A 17,605-nucleotide genomic window follows, 5' to 3' on the forward strand; every position below is an offset into this window, starting at 1 on the left:
CCTAGTCGCCGCCTACTCTCCCTGCGCGGAAGCCTTCTGCGCAGGGACGGTGTGGGCAGCGGAGGACCCGTGCTCTCCCCGCTGGTCTCCGGCAAGGAGTCATGGAGCCACCTCGCCGATTCCCCCATCTGCCCCCCTTCTCCACTGGTGCTATGCTGATTTCCTTCCCCAGAAGATGGGCTGCTTCTCTCCCTCCCGGGACGCTCTCCGGAATCCCTCTGGAGCCCTCCCTCTCCCTCTGGCTCCGATGGCAGTTCCCTGACAATAGATGATCGATGAATAAAATGTTTTCAGCAGGTGTCTAAAGCAACAGCAAGGTGCCTTCCTGATAGTAATAGGCAAGAGTTCCATAGCACTGTGCTGCCACACTAAAATCTTTCCAGTCTTTTGGCCATAGCAACAACCATTTATGTTCTCCAGTTGTCAAATTCCCTATTGTAGGTATATAGTTCAATAGAATATTATCCTCTGAAAACTGGAACTTTTTTACATGGCCATATTTCTCCCCACAATTGGTATATATACGACACTGTAAAAACATGTGTTTTAAAGAAGCATTCGTTGTTTGTTTTATTTAAAAAAACTCAGTAGTTTACAAGAAGAATACATTTTAATTTCAGCAAGCCTACCAAGTTGTGTAAGTTATCTATATTTCTTCTTTTTTGCAATTTTTACTTATTGCATTTGCATGTTAATGATAATAGCATTGTTTGCATTTCTTTTCTCAGTAGTTTATGGATTTTAGCAGAGTTTTGATTAACTGTTTTATTTCTATGCTACTTACGGGACTTTTTGATTAAACAATTTATCAGTTTTGCTAAATAAATGCCACATCACCACCAGCCAGCAGGACCAAAGGTCAAGGGTGATAGGGTTTAGAATCTAGCAACCTCTAGTTCCCCATCCCTGAAAATCTTCAATGTACAGTGGTACCTCGGGATACAGATGCTTCAGGTTACAGATTCCGTTAACCCAGAAACAGTGCTTCAGATTAAGAACTTTGCTTCTGGATGAGAACAGAAATCGTGCTCCGGTGGCGCGGCGGCAGCAGGAGGCCCCATTAGCTAAAGTGGTGCTTCAGGTTAAGAACAGTTTCAGTTTAAGAACGGACCTCCAGAATGAATTAGGTACTTAACCCGAGGTAACACTGTATTCTAAAACAAACTTTCAGCACAATGCTCATGTGTCTACTTGGAAGTAAGCTCCATTGCGTTCAGCTGATATGGGATTCCAGCTTTATCGAGTAATCTCAGACACCCTTCCCACACCACCAGCCCACACTGTTTACCTGCTTCCTCTGCGAAGGGAAGGATGGGTGAAAACACAACATTAAACAGGGAAGTCAAAATAATTAGGGAGCTTCAGTGAAACAGCTGACAATTAAAGATCTAATGATTAATTTTTATTTCCTGGAATTGAGAAAGAGTTATTTCCTCTATGCACGCCAACAAACCATATAAAAAGGGCTGTCTCCCAACAGATTGCTCCAGAAGCATCTGATATTCTGAAAGTATCTCTTTGGATCCAGCAGGAAGCCAGGTAAATTGTTCCCTGTTCATGGGTTTCTTGCTAATAGAAATACTTGTCTTCTCTGCAGGTTGTTAAATATCAGACTAACTTGATATTTTTTTCTCACCACTGAATTTTACCCAGAGCAAAATGTTGAGATAAATGTTCAACTTTTCCACTGCACAAAATTGTGGAGAAATATTCAAAATGAGTGTTTCAGTCGAACTGTGGTTTGTGTTCAGATGCCTCTCATGAATGGTCACCATTTCATGGGTGTTGTAGTCTTCATAAGAAAAGAGTCTCTGAATTTGGCGTAGCTGAAATTGTTTGGAGACACAAGGTCTCTTTGGCATAGCTGAAATTGTTTGGAGACACATAAGAAAAGAGTCTCTGAATTTGGCATAGCTGAATTGTTTGGAGACACAAGGTCCCCCAAAATATTTCCTACAGAGAAAATTTTGGGGAATTTGGGGGGTTCAAATGGAACAGAGGGAGCTCTCCCCTACAGAGTCAGATCGGTGGTCAACATAGCTCAGTACTGTCTACATTCACCAGCAAGTGTTCTCCAGGTTTTCAAACTGGGCCCTTCCCAGTCCTATCACCACATGCTGGTGGTTGAACGTGGAACCTTCTGCATGGGAAAAAATGATATGATGAGCCACTTGAGTTATGGGAATTCAATAATTCTTCCTGCCCTACCTGGAGATCTTGGGGATTGAAACTAGGAGTTTCTGCATGCAGAGCAGATGCTCAGCCACTGAGCTATGGCCCCTTCCTCAAGTGGGCACATTCTCCTTATGCAATGGAAGAGATGCAGTAGAAGGAAAGCAACAAGCTTTGAGAAGATGGATGCAGTGTATTGCAGAGGCATTCATTCTTGCCATGGAATCCCACCACAAGGGAGATCAGTTGCAGATTTAGGCAACAGTGTCCTTGCTACCAGCCGGGGTGCCTATAATAGACCTCCAGTGTCAGAAGCAGGGGAGCCTCTGAATGCCAGGGCTGGGAAACAGCAATGTAGAGAGCACTGTCCTCTTTATGGGCTTCCCATTGGGTCCTCTCGCTGGCCACTGTGAGAACAGGATGCTAGGCTGGATGAGCCTTTGGTCAGATGTACAATTAAGATCAGGAGCTTGGGCCAATTTTCTCTCTTCCCACCCCTCTCTCTGATAGACATATAGCCAATGGTGGGAGACGCCAGAGACAAAAGAGGGTGGAGTAATAAATGTAAATAACACCTTTTCTGCAGTGGGCAAATTTCTACATGCAATTGCACACTCCTCTGTCTCTTCCTTGCAGACAAGTGAGAGGAATTGACAGATTTCAAGAACACCTTCCAGGCAGGCAAAAAATGAATGGGATTTGAAGCAGGGTCAGTGTGAGTTGTGAACTGTGGAGAAGAAGGGGTGCGGCTGTCAAGAAGGATGTGTGACTTGGGAAGAGTTTTGGGGGCTAGGTAGAGGGGCCTGTAGTTGGCACCTGGGTCTGAGGTTCTGCACCTCTCTTTTAATCCAGTAATAGTAGATCATAATTGCTGCATCCAAATGTCATTTCAGATCTACCCTCCCTGCTCCACCATGTCTTTCCTGAATGACAGTATGCTGTTGGAAGACTTCTATGAGCCAGAAGTGGATGCTTTCTCCAGCCTTGACTCCTTCTCTTATCAGTATCCAGGCTGCTACCCACAACGTCCACAGTTTCCTGGCCGGGTTTGGCCATGTCCACGGGGGTATCGCCCCATCACAGGGTGCATCCCCTGCTTTCCTGGTCTGCCGTGTCCTCCAGGGTACCGTGTCATAAGGGTTTGTGTCCCTTTTGGCCGAGCTTCCTACCAAGGAAAAGGCTGGCCATGTAAATCCGAGACACAACATTGACGGAACATCCAAGGAAGAAGACTCAAGATTCTGATCCTCGGCTGAATGAATGAACGTGGTATTCAGAAATGCTGAGTGCTTCAGAATCCCCACTGTGGAACCTGTGAGATTTGTGAGGCCTCAGCACTTCTCTTACCAATCCAGATGCTGCTTTTACTTTATTCCTTTGAGTTTTTCCTATCTTAGCATGCTTCTCTTAAGAGCAGCTCCTGTTTCCCACCTTCTAGTCTACTCATTGCTGATGAACCAGGACCCTCTACCACAGCTACTTCAATTATGAAAGATACTAAGACAACATGGCCAAAGTGAAGACTTTTGGTCAACCCTGTTGGCTTAGCCCATAATGATTTATCAGCTTTGTCTTTGTGATGTCTACATGTCAATATGTCTGATTACTGTTTTTTCAGTGTTCCATGTTGCATTTATCTGCATCTGCCCTGAGTCATTTCCACTGACTCCTTCCTTCATTTTCACATTAAAGTCTTCAGCATATCATAGAATGTTTCTGTTGTGTTTTCTTCCCCTTCCTTTCACTACATCCTCTGTCACAAGGTAACCAGTGTGGCATCTTCCAAAGGTTGCTGGTCCAAAGATAAGGGATGAAGGGGCTTGAAGCTCCACAACATCTGTGAGAGGGACGACACATTGCCTACCCCTGCTCTATGACAAGGGGAACTAACCCCCTTATGCTGGTGGCTATTGTCATCACATATTCTGGCAGCAGATTCCCAAGTTTATTCATTGAAGAACTAGCTCCTTTTATGGTCCTAAATCTGCCAAGATGGACAAGATACCAGACCACAGAACTAACCCTTCTGCGCACTCACTTCTGATAGCCTCAATTCCAATCCCTTCCCTTGAGAGAGGGAATAAGTTCTAGCTCGTGCCCCAAAAGGTAAAAAGGTAAAGGACCCCTGACAGTTAAGTGCAGTTGCAAACGACTCTGGGGTTGCGGCGCTCATCTCGCTTTACAGGCCAAGGAAGCCTATGTTTGTCCACAGACAGTTTTTCTGGGTCATGTGGCCAGCATGACTAAGCCACTTATGGCGCAACGGAACACCGAAACCAGAGCAGTGCACAGAAATGCTGTTTACCTTCCTGCCAGAGCGGTACCTATTTATCTACTTGCACTTTTTTTTTGCATGCTTTCGAACTACTAGGTCAGCAGGAGCTGGGGCCGAGCAATGGGAGCTCACCCCGTCATAGGGATTCGAACCGCCAACCTTCTGACTGGCAAGCCCAAGAGGCTCAGTGGTTTAGACCACAGCGCCACCCACGTCCCTAACTCCCTATCTTTATCTTTCGCCAAGTCAGGTTGAACAAACAGAGAGTGATTTCAGACTGTCCCTATCACAAGAAAATCCAGCAGTTCAATTAAGGTTGGTTTGGTGCTCTCCCACAACCATAGGTGTCAACTCCCTGGGGCCCTGGGTGCCCGAGCGCCCCCAAAATTCCTCATGAAGGATCTGGGCCCCACAAATTTCAGCAGCACATTGCTTGGCCCCCACAGCCCTGGGCACCCATGGTCGCGGCATCAAGTTGGCACTCCTGCCCACAACAGACTTGGGGGGAAAATGGATTTTTCTGATAAGGTGGTGGCTTATCAGTGGTGACTGGTATCCGCTGAAACTGGCTTTACAGGAGTGGGCCTGAACCGAGAACAGGCAGAGCCAGCTAACTCTAGTTTTGTCACCACCCTCCTCTCTGCTGAGTTTTAGAAGGGCAACACTGAGACTAACAAGAAGGAAAGTTGGCAGGCACCACCACCACCACCTGGACTGGTTCCTAGTAAGAAGGCAAGCATGTAGGTGGGGATTGACTGAGTAGCAGGCTGAGGTTGGTGGAGCAGTGTCCCAATTGCCCTAATACACAAGCCTCCAATGCCAACATCTCTTTCAAACAGGAGCCCATTCAGATGCCTCCAAGAAGATCACAAGCAGAGCATGATCATGACAGCCCCTGGTCATGTCTGTGTTTGAAATTCCAGCAATTCCTTATCAGTGGAGGCAACCTTTCTGTCACCAGCACCATCTATTGGAAGATGACAGAAATCTGTTGTGGCAGAACTGCCTTGCCTGATCAAAAGGCAGGCCCATTTAGTCCACCAACTTCTGCCTAGCCAATGGTCAGTCAGATCCTTCCAAGAGAGTTCTGAAGGCATGAGTTCTCCCTGCTGTTTGGCCCTGGCATCTAGTGTTCAGCGGTAGACAACTGTTGTCCAAATCATCATCATCATCATCATCCAACATAATATTAAAATATAGTAGCCCACTACTGAGAAGGCCCTCTGCCTGGTTCCCTGTAACTTGGCTTCTCGCAGGGAGGGAAGAGCCAGAAGGCCCTCGGAGCTGGACCTCAGTGTCCTGGCTGAACGATGGGGGTGGAGACACTCCTTCAGGTCCACAGAGATTAAAATGCAACAAGTGGGCTCTTCTCCATCTCCTTTGAAAATCCATTTTCCAAATCTGTTTTGTGCAACCTTCCTGCATTGCAGCCTTCCATGGACCCTTACTATGCAAGCTGTTTGCTATCATTGCAGTCTGACATACCCTCCAACAGTTCTCCTGTGAAAATAGGGACGTCCCATTCCATAATGATGATTTTACTATTTATACCCCACACATCTTACTGGGTTGCCCCAGCCACTCTGGGCAGCTTGCAACATATATAAAAACATAATAAAACATTGAACATAAAAAAACCTTCCCTATACTGTACAGGATTGCCTTCTGGCAGCCTGGGGGGGGGGTGGTTGGATAACTCCATACCGCCCATCACTTCTCCAAAGAAAATGGGGACATCCTAAGGAAAAGTGGGACATTCAGAGATCCAATCAGAAACTGGGATGGGTTCTCTAAATCAGGGGTGTCCCTGGAAAATAGGGACACTTGGAGGGTTTTGTCTGATGCACCAGGAAAAGTATGTTCTGCCTAGAGTCATGTTGCCCATTAAAAAAAAAACAACACCAGTCCTTTCTATCACTCGTTCTGGCAGAAATAATGGAAAGCCATGTGCTCTGCTTGCTACCCCCCCCCACCCGTATTTTCAGGGCATCATTAGATTGCTCCTGTACTCTGACTAATATTCATTTCTGCATAGATCTAACAATGCATTTCATTCCTATGGATCACAATGTTGTCTTGCTATCAGCCCTTTCAGCCATGCAAGAGATTGTGTTCCTTACTAGCACAACCAAGATCTCAGCCTCAGGCACTTTTACACACAAGTAAACCCTACTGAGCACAAAGAGGCTTCCTCGCAGGTAAATGTCTTCCTCCCTGCCTGAGCTACTCACTCCCTCACTCACTCCCTCACTCAGAATTAGAGGAAAGGCTCATCCACGGAGCCAGTGGTGTAGTGGTTAAGAGCGGTGGACTCGTAATCTGGTGAACCGGGTTCGCTTCCCCGCTCCTCCACATGCAGCTGCTGGGTGACCTTGGGCCAGTCACACTTCTCTGAAGTCTCTCAGCCTCACTCACCTCACAGAAAAAACAAAAAACAAAAAATTCCTTCCAGTAGCACCTTAAAGACCAACTAAGTTAGTTCTTGGTATGAGCTTTCGTGTGCATGCACACTTCTTCAGATAAGGTGCTACTGGAAGGAAAAAAAATTTTTTGTTTTGACTATGGCAGACCAACACGGCTACCAATCTGTCACCTCACAGAGTGTTTGTTGTGGGGGAGGAAGGGAAAGGAGAATGTTAGCCGCTTTGAGACTCCTTCGGGTAGTGATAAAGCAGGATATCAAATCCAAACTCCTCCTCCTCCTCCTCCTCCTCTTCTTCTTCTTCTTCTTCTTCTTCTTCTTCTTCTTCTTCTTCTTCTTCTTCTTCTTCCAAAGGGAACAGCAGTGAGACTAAAAGGTAAATAAGGGGCAGAGGGGTGAGGTTTTGTGACATGGGTAGGTGGGGCTTTGAAGGCAGCGGGGGTGAGGATGAAATAACAGTAGAACCGTGATTTGTTAAAAGCATGCCACAAGGCAAAGCAGAAAGTTGGATTTTTGCTTTGCATAAATTGATAAGTCATCCAACCAGCTGTTTTCAGACAGTGCAGATGAGGCCAAAGAGATGGATTTTCTCCCGCATATGCTACCATTCCAATGTAAGAGGAACTTCTCCCTCTGCTGGAAAGCTGGAGGTCCTGCAATTTCCCGGCTCGCTCTTTTGACCTCCACTTCATTCCTATGAGATCTTTCAGCAAGGGTGCCTCAGGTCATTGTTATAGCTTGCTGTTCCATAGGCTTGTCAGGAATTGCCTGTCAGTCTATGAGGGTTCCATTTGAAGAGCAGCTACAGACTGATTCTCTCCCCACATGCACCACTCCCTTGTTGTAACAGCAACATCTCCCTCTGCTGGCAGACTGAGCCTAATGCATCTTACCAGGTCACTATTTTTTTTTTAATATAATTTTTTATTAATTTTCCAACATATATCAAAACACAACACAACTGACAATACACAAACAAATAAACATACAAACACGTATAATTTCATAACCTCTTTTTCTTAAACCTTATTTCAACGACTTCCCCATACCTCCCTTTTCTGCATTCCTATTTTAAACTTTTCCAGCAACCCCTAATTTCAATTACTTATAATTCACTTTCTTTAATCCTTTTTCTCTTACCCAATTATTTGTCACTGCAATTCTGTTTTACATTACCCATAACATTTTAGCACTCATTAATTTTACAACAGTTCTTAAGATAAGTTTTGAATTTCTTCCAATCTTCTTCCACCGTCTCTTTTCCTTGGTCACGGATTCTGCCAGTCATCTCAGCCAGTCCCATATAGTCTATCACCTTCGTCTGCCACTCTTCCAGCGTGGGTAGTTCTTGTGTCTACCAGGTCACTATTTTGACTCCAGTTGGGACTACTGTTCTCATCACCCCTGACCACTGGTCCTGCTAGCTAGGGATGGTCATTTTAGACTCACAGCTGTCCATGGAGGCGCAGGTCAATTCTGTGTCCAGGGCAGTTGTTTACCAGCTCCATCTGGTACGCAGGCTGAGACCCTACCTGCCATGGACTGTCTCGCCAGAGTGGTGCATGCTCTAGTTATCTCTCTCTTGGACTACTGCAATGCGCTCTATGTGGGGCTACCTTTGAAGGTGACCCAGAAACTGCAACTAATCCAGAATGCGGCAGCTAGACTGGTGACTGGCAGCGGCCGCCGAGACCACATAACACCGGTCTTGAAAGACCTACATTGGCTCCCAGTACGTTTCCGAGCACAATTCAAAGTGTTGGTGCTGACCTTTAAAGCCCTAAACACCCTCAGTCCAGTATATCTGAAGGAGCGTCTCCACCCGGACACTGAGGTCCATCTCCGAGGGCCTATTGACTATTCCCTCACTGCGAGAAGCCAAGTTACAGGGAACCAGGCAGAGGGCCTTCTCGGTAGTGGCGCCCTCCCTGTGGAACACCCTCCCACCAGATGTCAAAGAGAACAACAACTACCAGACTTTCAGAAGACATCTGAAGGCAGCCCTGTTTAAGGAAGCTTTTAATGTTTGATGCATTACTATATTTTAATATTTTGTTGAAAGCCGCCCAGAGTGGCTGGGAAAGCCCAGCCAGATGGGTGGGGTATAAATAATAATAATAATATATTATTATTATTATTATTATTATTATTATTATTATTATTATTATTGAATGGTGGGAGTTGTAGTCCAAAAAGAGCTGGAGATGCAAATTTGGGAAACATGGTACTAGGGACTCTGTCCCCACTCACTCCATTTCCCAACCCTTTTCCCTCTAGTATTCTGTCCATAAAGACTCAAACAAATGAACCTGTCACTCTCCAGAGGTTCTTGAGCTCATACAACCCAGGTGGCCAGCATGGTCAACAGTGGGAGATGATATGAGTTACGGTCCAGCAATATCTGGAGGGGCAAAAGTTCTCTATCCCTGACAGACATGTTTAAGGAGGGCGTGGCAGGCAGAGTCAGCAGCAAGGGAGAATGCATGAAGCATTAACAAAGAATCACAACTGTATGTTATCATCATCATTACTCATCTGTTGAAAGACTTGCCTGCTGTCATCCATGCTTCAGTAGCCTCCGGGTTTGATAGCTATCATATACTCTGAACGGAGCTGCATCTAGAGGCAACTTTGAAAACTACCGCTCCTGCTGTTCAGTTTTTGGCAGGTGTGGGCAGATAAGTACACAGCTCACCTGTTTTTGAACAACTGCACTGGACCTGATTCGAAATGTTGGTTATTTTTTCAAGGGCTGTGTCTATTCCTAGGCAACCTTCCGGGGTGGAGGAGGGGGCATACGACAGCGGTGGGCAGTACCAGTGAAAAGATGGAGCAGAGCAACTAATGTAAATTTTCTTTTTGTGCCAAAGGCTAATATTTACCCATGCTCACACATCCTTCTCTGTCCTCCATCCAGACCAGCAAGAGGAAACATCAGAGTCGAAGCACTCATTCTAGTTTGAGAAAATCATCCAAGCAGGACTAGTGAGGGGGGTAGTCTGAGGATTCTTGAGAGCAAGAGTGAGGGGCCACATTCACCCCTCAAGCCTCATGTTCCCCACCCCAAATTTAAAGCCCTGAAGTCCTGATTACTGCTACGGTTGCCATATTTTGAAAAGCAAAAAAGAGGACACATTTACCAACTTCTACTTTTAACTATGGACGCGGGTGGTGCTATGGGTTAAACCACAGAGCCTAGGGCTTGCCGATCAGAAGGTCGGCGGTTAAAATTCCCACGACGGGTGGGCTGCCGTTGCTCGGTCATTGCTCCTGCCAACCTAGCAGTTCGAAAGCACAAAGTGCAAGTAGATAAATAGGTACCACTCCGGCGGGAAGGTAAACGGCGTTTCCATGCGCTGCTCTGGTTCACCAGAAGTGGCTTAGTCCTGCTGCCCACATGACCCAGAAGCTGTATGCCGGCTCCCTCGGCCAATAAAGCAAGATGAGCGCCGCAACCCCAGAGTTGGTCACGACTGGACCTAATGGTCAGGAGTCCTTTTACCTTTACCTTACTTTTAACTATGGATCGCTATGATGACTCTCATTTTACATACCCATGAAAAAGAGGTGGTGTCCTGGAAAAAGAGGACATATGCTCTTGTATCAGCATCTCCCCCCCCCCTTCCTAGCATATGAGATCTTCTGCTGAGAGCTTGCTCCATCTTAAATGGAGGTGAGCTCAGCTTCCTTCACCAGGAGCAAGGACTTATCCATCACTCGACTGGATACCTCCTTCAGTCTGCTTCAGTCCAGCTACAAAGCTTTCCTTATCTAGTCCATCTGCAACTGTCTTCAACCACTGGCAGATTTTGGGCCCTCCAATTTCAGATCCTCCAAGTGTCCCTATTTTCCAGGGATAGTCCTGGATTTATAGAAACCATCCCAGTTTCTGATTCGATCCCAAAATGTCCTGCTTTTTCTTAAGACATCCCTATTTGCATCAGACAAATGTTGGGAGGATATGGAGTGATGCGACACAAGTCAAGGAGATAAGTAGCTAGACAACCTTTACAACAGTGTTTCCCAACCTTGGGACTGCAGCTGTTTTTGAAATACAACTCCCATCATCCCTAGCTAGCAAGACCAGTGGTCAGGAATCCATTATAGACATTATGGGAATCCACGAATCCATTATAGACTTATCTGTGCCTTCATTATCTCCTGGAATGCAAGTTGTTGTACCAAACCAAGTTGTGCTCAGAGGAGATCTATTGAAAAGAATACACTCGTACCTTGGAAGTCAAATGGAATCCATTCTGGAAGTCCGTTCGACTTCCAAAACATTTGGGAACCAAAAGGCGGCTTCTGAGTGGCTGCAGGAAGCTCCTGCAGCCAATTGGAAGCCGTGGAAGCCCTCTCGGACTTTCAGCTTCCAAAAATAGTTCATAAACCGGAACAGTCACTCCCGGGCTTGCGGCGTTCGGGAGCCAAAATGTTCGAGAACTAAGCTGTTTGAAAACCAAGGTACGTCTGTACAACTATGCTAGCCATTTCCATTCTTTTCAATGTGTATGAGAAAGGAGGATGAAGAAAACAACACAACATTGTTCTATGATTCATAGAAGGTTTTAATGAGGAAAAAGCAGGAAAGGAGATGGTGGAAATAGCCCATCGCATATCAGTGCACCATGGACCACTGAAAAGGCAATTATCAGATATCATCTCTTTGGAGCCAGAAATTGCAAAGACAAAGTTGACACATCATTGTGGACTAAGGCAACGACAACAGAGCTGACCTCCAATCTTCCCTTTGGCCTTGTAGGTTGAGCATCCTTCAGCCAATCACAGCTGTAATTTAGGAGGTCCTGGTGCATCATTAGGTGGTTGGAATATAAGGCAGCAGATGTAATCAGGAAACAGAAGCCTATTGTTGAAAATAAGCATGCAGAGTTGGGCCAGCAAAGGAACACAGTCAAAATGCCATATTGATTGTTAGCAGAGGTTTGGAGCCCTCGCAAACCCCACTGGTCGAACAGTGGGATCTCTGGAGCACTAAGCATTTCTGAATACTGTGTCCATCTATTCAGCCAAGGGTTAGAATCTCACGTCTTCTTTCCTGGATGTTCCATCAGTATTGCGTCCAAGCTTAACATGGCCAGCACTGACCAGGGTAATATCGTTGGTAGGGGACGCACACCTTCCTGGGGTAGGTTCCTGGAGGACATGGCCAAGAAGGTCGGGGATAGAAGGGGACACAGGCCTTGATGGGGCGGTACCCTGGGGGGCATGGGAAACCGAAGCCAGGGCCCAACTTGGAACCACAAGGATAGTAGCAACCAGGACGCTGATAAGGTGGATAGCAGCCAGGGTACTGACAGAAGGAGTCATCTTCTGGGTTAGAGAAGTCTTCCAACAGAATTCCATTATTCAGCAGAGACATCTTGGAGCAGTTGGGGTAGATCTGAAATAACATTATGGCAGAGAGGTTATAGGTTGAAAAAACTGGGTTAAAAGAGAGATGGGAAACCTGAGGCACAAGGACTCATAATCTGGTGAACCGTGTTCGATTCCCTGCTCCTCCACATGCAGCTGCTGGGTGACCCTGGGCTAGTCACACTTCTCTCTGAAGTCTCTCAGCCTCACTCACCTCACAGAGTGTTTGTTGTGGGGGAGGAAGGGAAAGGAGATTGTGAGCCGCTTTGAGACTCCTTCGGGTAGTGATAAAGCGGGATATCAAATCCAAACTCCTCCTCCTCCTCCTCCTCCTTCTTCTTCTTCTTCTTCTTCTTCTTCTTCTTCTTCTTCTTCTTCTTCTTCTTCTTCTTCTTCTTCTTCTTCTTCTTTCTTCCTGGCACTCAAAACTCTTCCCAAGACAAACTGGCTCTCCCAAACCATGGCTATTCTCTACTGGCACACCTCTGAAATGTGTCCTTGAAATCTCATACTGCCTCTTATTTGCCTAGATGGAGGACAACAAAGTCTCCAGGTCTCTCTCCCGCCAACCATACCTATTCTCCCCAGACCATGCCCCTAACAGACCATGCTTTGCATGCTTTCCTGTGTTTTGGCTTGACTAGGGGGTTAATTTGAGCTCTGATAATGCCTCTTGACTCCCTGGATAGAGGATAGAGATGAGTGGTTGAATGGTTGTAGAAACTTGCCTCCTGCACCAAGCTAAAATTTGCATTTCCAGTCCTATCCACTCATTTTAACATCACACAATTGTCTGGATAGAAGATTAGAGAGGGACCTGTGAGTTTGTGTAGATACTAGAATCATAGAATTGTAGAGTTGGAAGGAACCATGAGGATCATCTAGTCCAGAGGGTCAGCAGGGGGCCGATCCACTGTCCCTCAGACCTTTTGGTGGGGCAGGGGAAAAATGAACGAATTCCTATGCCCCACAAATAACCCAGAGATGCATTTTTAATAAAAGGACACATTCTACTCATGTAAAAACATGCTGATTCCCGGACCATCCGCGGGCCAGATTGAAAAGGCGATTGGGCCGGATCTGGCCCCCGGGCCTTAGTTTGCCTACCCATGATCTAGTCCAGTGTTTCCCAAACTTGGGCCTCCATCTGTTCCCAATACAGTTCCCAAAACAGCTGGAGACCCAAGTCTAGTCCAAATACAGCTGGAGACCCAAGTCTAGTCCAAATACAGCTGGAGACCCAAGTCTAGTCCAAATACAGCTGGAGACCCAAGTCTAGTCCAAATACAGCTGGAGACCCAAGTCTAGTCCAAAAACAGCTGGAGACCCAAGTCTAGTCCAACTCCCTGCAACACAGGAATCTTTCACCCAAAGTGGAGCTACAGTACAAAGGGAAAATGTGCATTTATTGCTCTGCCTGCTTTTGGCCCCTGGTTCCTGTGACCCTCCAAAATTCTTTAGGCAGCATTTGATGGGAACTCCATTATCTAAAAATTTCAAGCTGTGTCCACTCTACAGACACTTTCTTCAACAAGTTTAGAACCCCAACAGGACACTCAGAAGCCGTCAGATGCATTTGGACACCAGAACTCAGCTGAAACACTCATCTAGATTTTTCTCCGTGGAGGAACTTGCCATGTCCCTTCAACATTTCATTCCTTGTAATATGCAGCAAGATAAATGAAGCTGGCCTGATATTTAGAAGCCCTCAGAGAAAAGAGATATTTCAGTCCCGCCAAGCCTGTGAGCATGCAAGGAATTACCTGGTTTCCTACTGGATCCGATGGGATGCTTTCAAAGTTTCAGATGTTTCTGAAGTAACCCATTGTGAGGGAGCTCCTTTTATATGGTCCGTCATTGTGCCTAGAGGAAAACACTCATCTCACTTCCAAAAATTACAGTAAGAAGTAATCTTCAGACCTTTAATTGTCACATGTTTAATTGAAATAATCTAATTAATTTTTCCTTCCTTGTTCAACATGCTGCATCATCATGTTAACCCCTGAGCTTGTTTGGGGAAATGCACTATTTAGGTTGAAATGCCTTATCCACGTTCCTGCAAGTGCAACTGATCTCAGTGAGGCCTCCTTCTGAGCAGACATTGTAGCACCCTTTTGCAAACTTATTTTAGAATATACAGAAGAAGGAAGAAGGAATGTCTTGCGTCTAACCCTAACCGTTTTGGGGGGAGGATCTCCCACCTCTACGCAGCATATATTTGCTCAGTCCAAAAACCATGAGAAGTGGTATTCAAACATTTAACTGCAGCACACAACTCATGTTTTACACAATTGAATAGGATCATACTCCTAGTTCTTCCACATTGCACAGTGACCCAAAAATAACAGCAAGGTTTAGCTGTTTTCATCACCATATTCATTAGAATCACCAATTTAATTTGTGTTACAATCACCCTATACAGTAGTACCTCGGGTTACAGACGCTTCAGGTTACCTATGCTTCAGGTTACAGACTCCGCTAACCCAGAAATAGTACCTCGGGTTAAGAACTTTGCTTCAGGATGAGAACAAAAACTGTGCGGCGTCAGCGGGAGGCCCCATTAGCTCAGGTTAAGAACAGTTTCAGGTTAAGAATGGACCTCCAGAACAAATTAAGTTCTTAACCCAAGGTACCACTGTATAGCACTGTTGACATCCGTCTGTCTAGAGAGACAATGGAAAGTGTTCCATGAGGGGTAAAACTGTTGGAGAGTTACAGAGCCTGCTACCATTGTAGAGACCAATACAGCAGAGACATATTTTAGAGCAGGTGGGGCTGGTGAAGGTGTGCAGTTTTTCTGCTACAGGTGCACCATGGGGTTTCTTCTCTCTCTGCTCCTCCCAGCACTGTCCTGTTATCATTTGGCCCTTATAATGGCATCCCAAAGGCTGTTAAGACCTGCTGTCCAAACCCAATGTGTTTCCAGGAAATTGTTTGTTAGGTGAGCATAAGGAGTTAACGATTTCCACTGATTCTTATGGGAAGTTTTTTAATCCATGTCCAACCACAGAATTTTGAGCCCAAAATGATGAAAAAGCTGGGGAAACCCTTTGAAACCTTGCAAAAGACAGACACGGTTAGGAAAAATGCTCTCTTATTTGTCTGACTTCCCCCCCTCCCTCCTCCTCCCCTTCCCCCCACCATGGTTTCTGCTTAAACAACTGGCGCTGACCAGCAAAACACAAAAAATCTGACTTGCTTAAATCTCCTAATTTGTTTACAGTACTAGGTCTGGCTGTCTGGATATCTGAATCTGCAGTGTGTGTACTAAAGGTAAAGGGACCCCTGACAATTAGGTCCAGTCGTGGCTGACTCTGGGGTTGCAGCGCTCATCTCGCTTTATTGGCCGAGGGAGCCGGCGTACAGCTTTCGGGTCATGTGGCCAGCATGACTAAGCCACAGCCACTTCTGGTGAACCAGAGCAGCGCACAGAAACGCCGTTTACCTTCCCGCCAGAGTGGTACCTATTTATCTACCTGCACCTGATGTGCTTTCGAACTGCTAGATTGGCAGGAGCAGGGACCGAGCAACGGGAGCTCACCCCATCGCGGGGATTCGAACTGCCAACCTTCTGATCGGCAAGTCATAGGCTCTGTGGTTTAACCCACAGCGCCACCCGTGTCCCTAGTGTGTGTACTAGTGAGGCTAATTATTCGTGTTTGGATAAGTGAATTTTGGTATAACTAGCTTTCCTATAGCAAAACGAGTGTGTTTAAGAAGGCACAGAACCAGGGGTGGAGATCTGGTGGCTTTCCAAATCTTGTTGACCCCTTGTCCCATGAACCCCAGCATGGTCAGTAGTCAGGAATGATGGGAGTTGTAGTCTAGCATGTTCAGGAAGACCACTGAATGTATGTCTAGAACCAGGATTGCTATGGCCCCCTCAGATGTTGTTGGACTACAACTCCCTTCAGCCCCAGCCAGCAGGGCCAACATTCAAAGATGATGGAAGTTCTAGTCCAGCAATGTTTGGAAGGTCACAGGTCCTTCATTCCTGACATAGACACTATTGTTGCAATGTTATATATTTTCCACCCAGAAGACAGTCCAACTGAACTCAGTAGTATTCACTACTAGTGAGTACAGCAGGTTTCACCAGCCAGGTATCCTCTAGGTGTGACTGGATTCTACATCCCATCAGTGCCAGAGATCAAGACCCAGTTGTCAGGGAAGATCAGAGCAGGAGTCCAGGAAGATCTGGAAAGCTACCGATTCCCTCCAGATGTTGTTGGATTGCAGATTCCATCCTCCTCCCTGACCATGGGCCCTGCAAGATGAAGATAATGAGATTTTTATTTATTGTGCATTTATTTAAGGGTGGGAGTACACCTTTTAATCAAAGAAAACTCTCGAGGTGTACCAATAAAACAGGACATTAACAGCACCGCTGAAATCCATAAATGGATTAGAAAACAAAATACACATAGTCTAAGCCCCATTAACATACTCACATAAAAGAGTAAAAACAAATATAGGTTACGAAATAATAGGTAGCTGACCAGGCTTGCTGAAACGGATCTCACTCCTGTCAGCAATAGTGCTGCAGCATTCTGCGTCAACTACAGTTTCTGGACAAACCACAACGAAAGCTCCATATGGAGTCCCACAACATCAGGAGGTCCAGAGGTTCTCCATTTGTGGCAGAAAAGTCCATCTCATCAGTTCTCTTTCCAGCTGTTTGAGGAAATAATGTCATTCCTAAGCAGAAATCTGCAAACACGTACCATTGGTTTATTATGCTTACACAGAGACATGTACTACGGCAGTCATGGGTTCAAGCAGTTGCTTCCTCATACACCTTTTACTGGAAGAGTATGGAACCACATCTAAGAACAAGGATTCTTTATAAACATAATTACAGCAGTTAGAAATAATTGTGGAGCTGGCTGGGCTTCCCAAACCTTCTCAGATGAGATGATGCGGGTGCTCACCCACAAAGGACACATGTTCAGGGTCCTTCATGGAGACTCATGGGAAAGCCTATGTCTTATGATGTCTCGGGATAGATATGATCACTGAGAAGTCCACAATGCCTCCAATTGCCTTCAAAATCCATTTGGAGGTATGGACTGAGAGGAGCATCCACACTCACCCTACCCACACAGTCTCTGCCCAAACACAACTCACATTTTGCTCTGGGTGAAATTTGGCATCAGATCTATTTGGGGATGATTATAGCAATTCAGAGCCACCTTGCCATTCCACCAAGAATGCCACTAAGGAAAAGGTTTAGGACCCATTTCAAAACTTGTTTGTGGTAAGAAGGTGGGACAGGCTAGTTGTTCATCCAAAGGCCTCTCTCTCAGGGATGGGGGACCTGTGGGGCCCCTCAGTGGTTGTTGGACTCCAGCTCCCATCAGCCT

The 17,605-nt window shown here is 45.9% G+C and overlaps 2 long non-coding RNA genes across 2 annotated transcripts; one reads left to right on the plus strand and one right to left on the minus strand.

The window, feature by feature from the left end:
* The first annotated feature begins 1,413 nt into the window (after window positions 1-1,413).
* On the plus strand, window positions 1,414-8,188 carry LOC310751937. Its single transcript, XR_014542695.1, has 3 exons — window positions 1,414-1,539; window positions 3,066-3,609; window positions 8,177-8,188. It is a non-coding gene; the product is annotated as an uncharacterized lncRNA (long non-coding RNA).
* Window positions 8,189-11,413: 3,225 nt separating this feature from the next.
* On the minus strand, window positions 11,414-14,126 carry LOC310751967. The gene is made up of 2 exons (XR_014542737.1): window positions 14,006-14,126; window positions 11,414-12,270 (listed from the first exon to the last, which is right to left on the minus strand). It is a non-coding gene; the product is annotated as an uncharacterized lncRNA (long non-coding RNA).
* Window positions 14,127-17,605: the final 3,479 nt, after the last annotated feature.

Source organism: Podarcis filfolensis (genome assembly GCF_964270895.1).
Source record: "Podarcis filfolensis genome assembly, chromosome: 16".
Lineage (NCBI taxonomy): Eukaryota > Metazoa > Chordata > Lepidosauria > Squamata > Lacertidae > Podarcis > Podarcis filfolensis.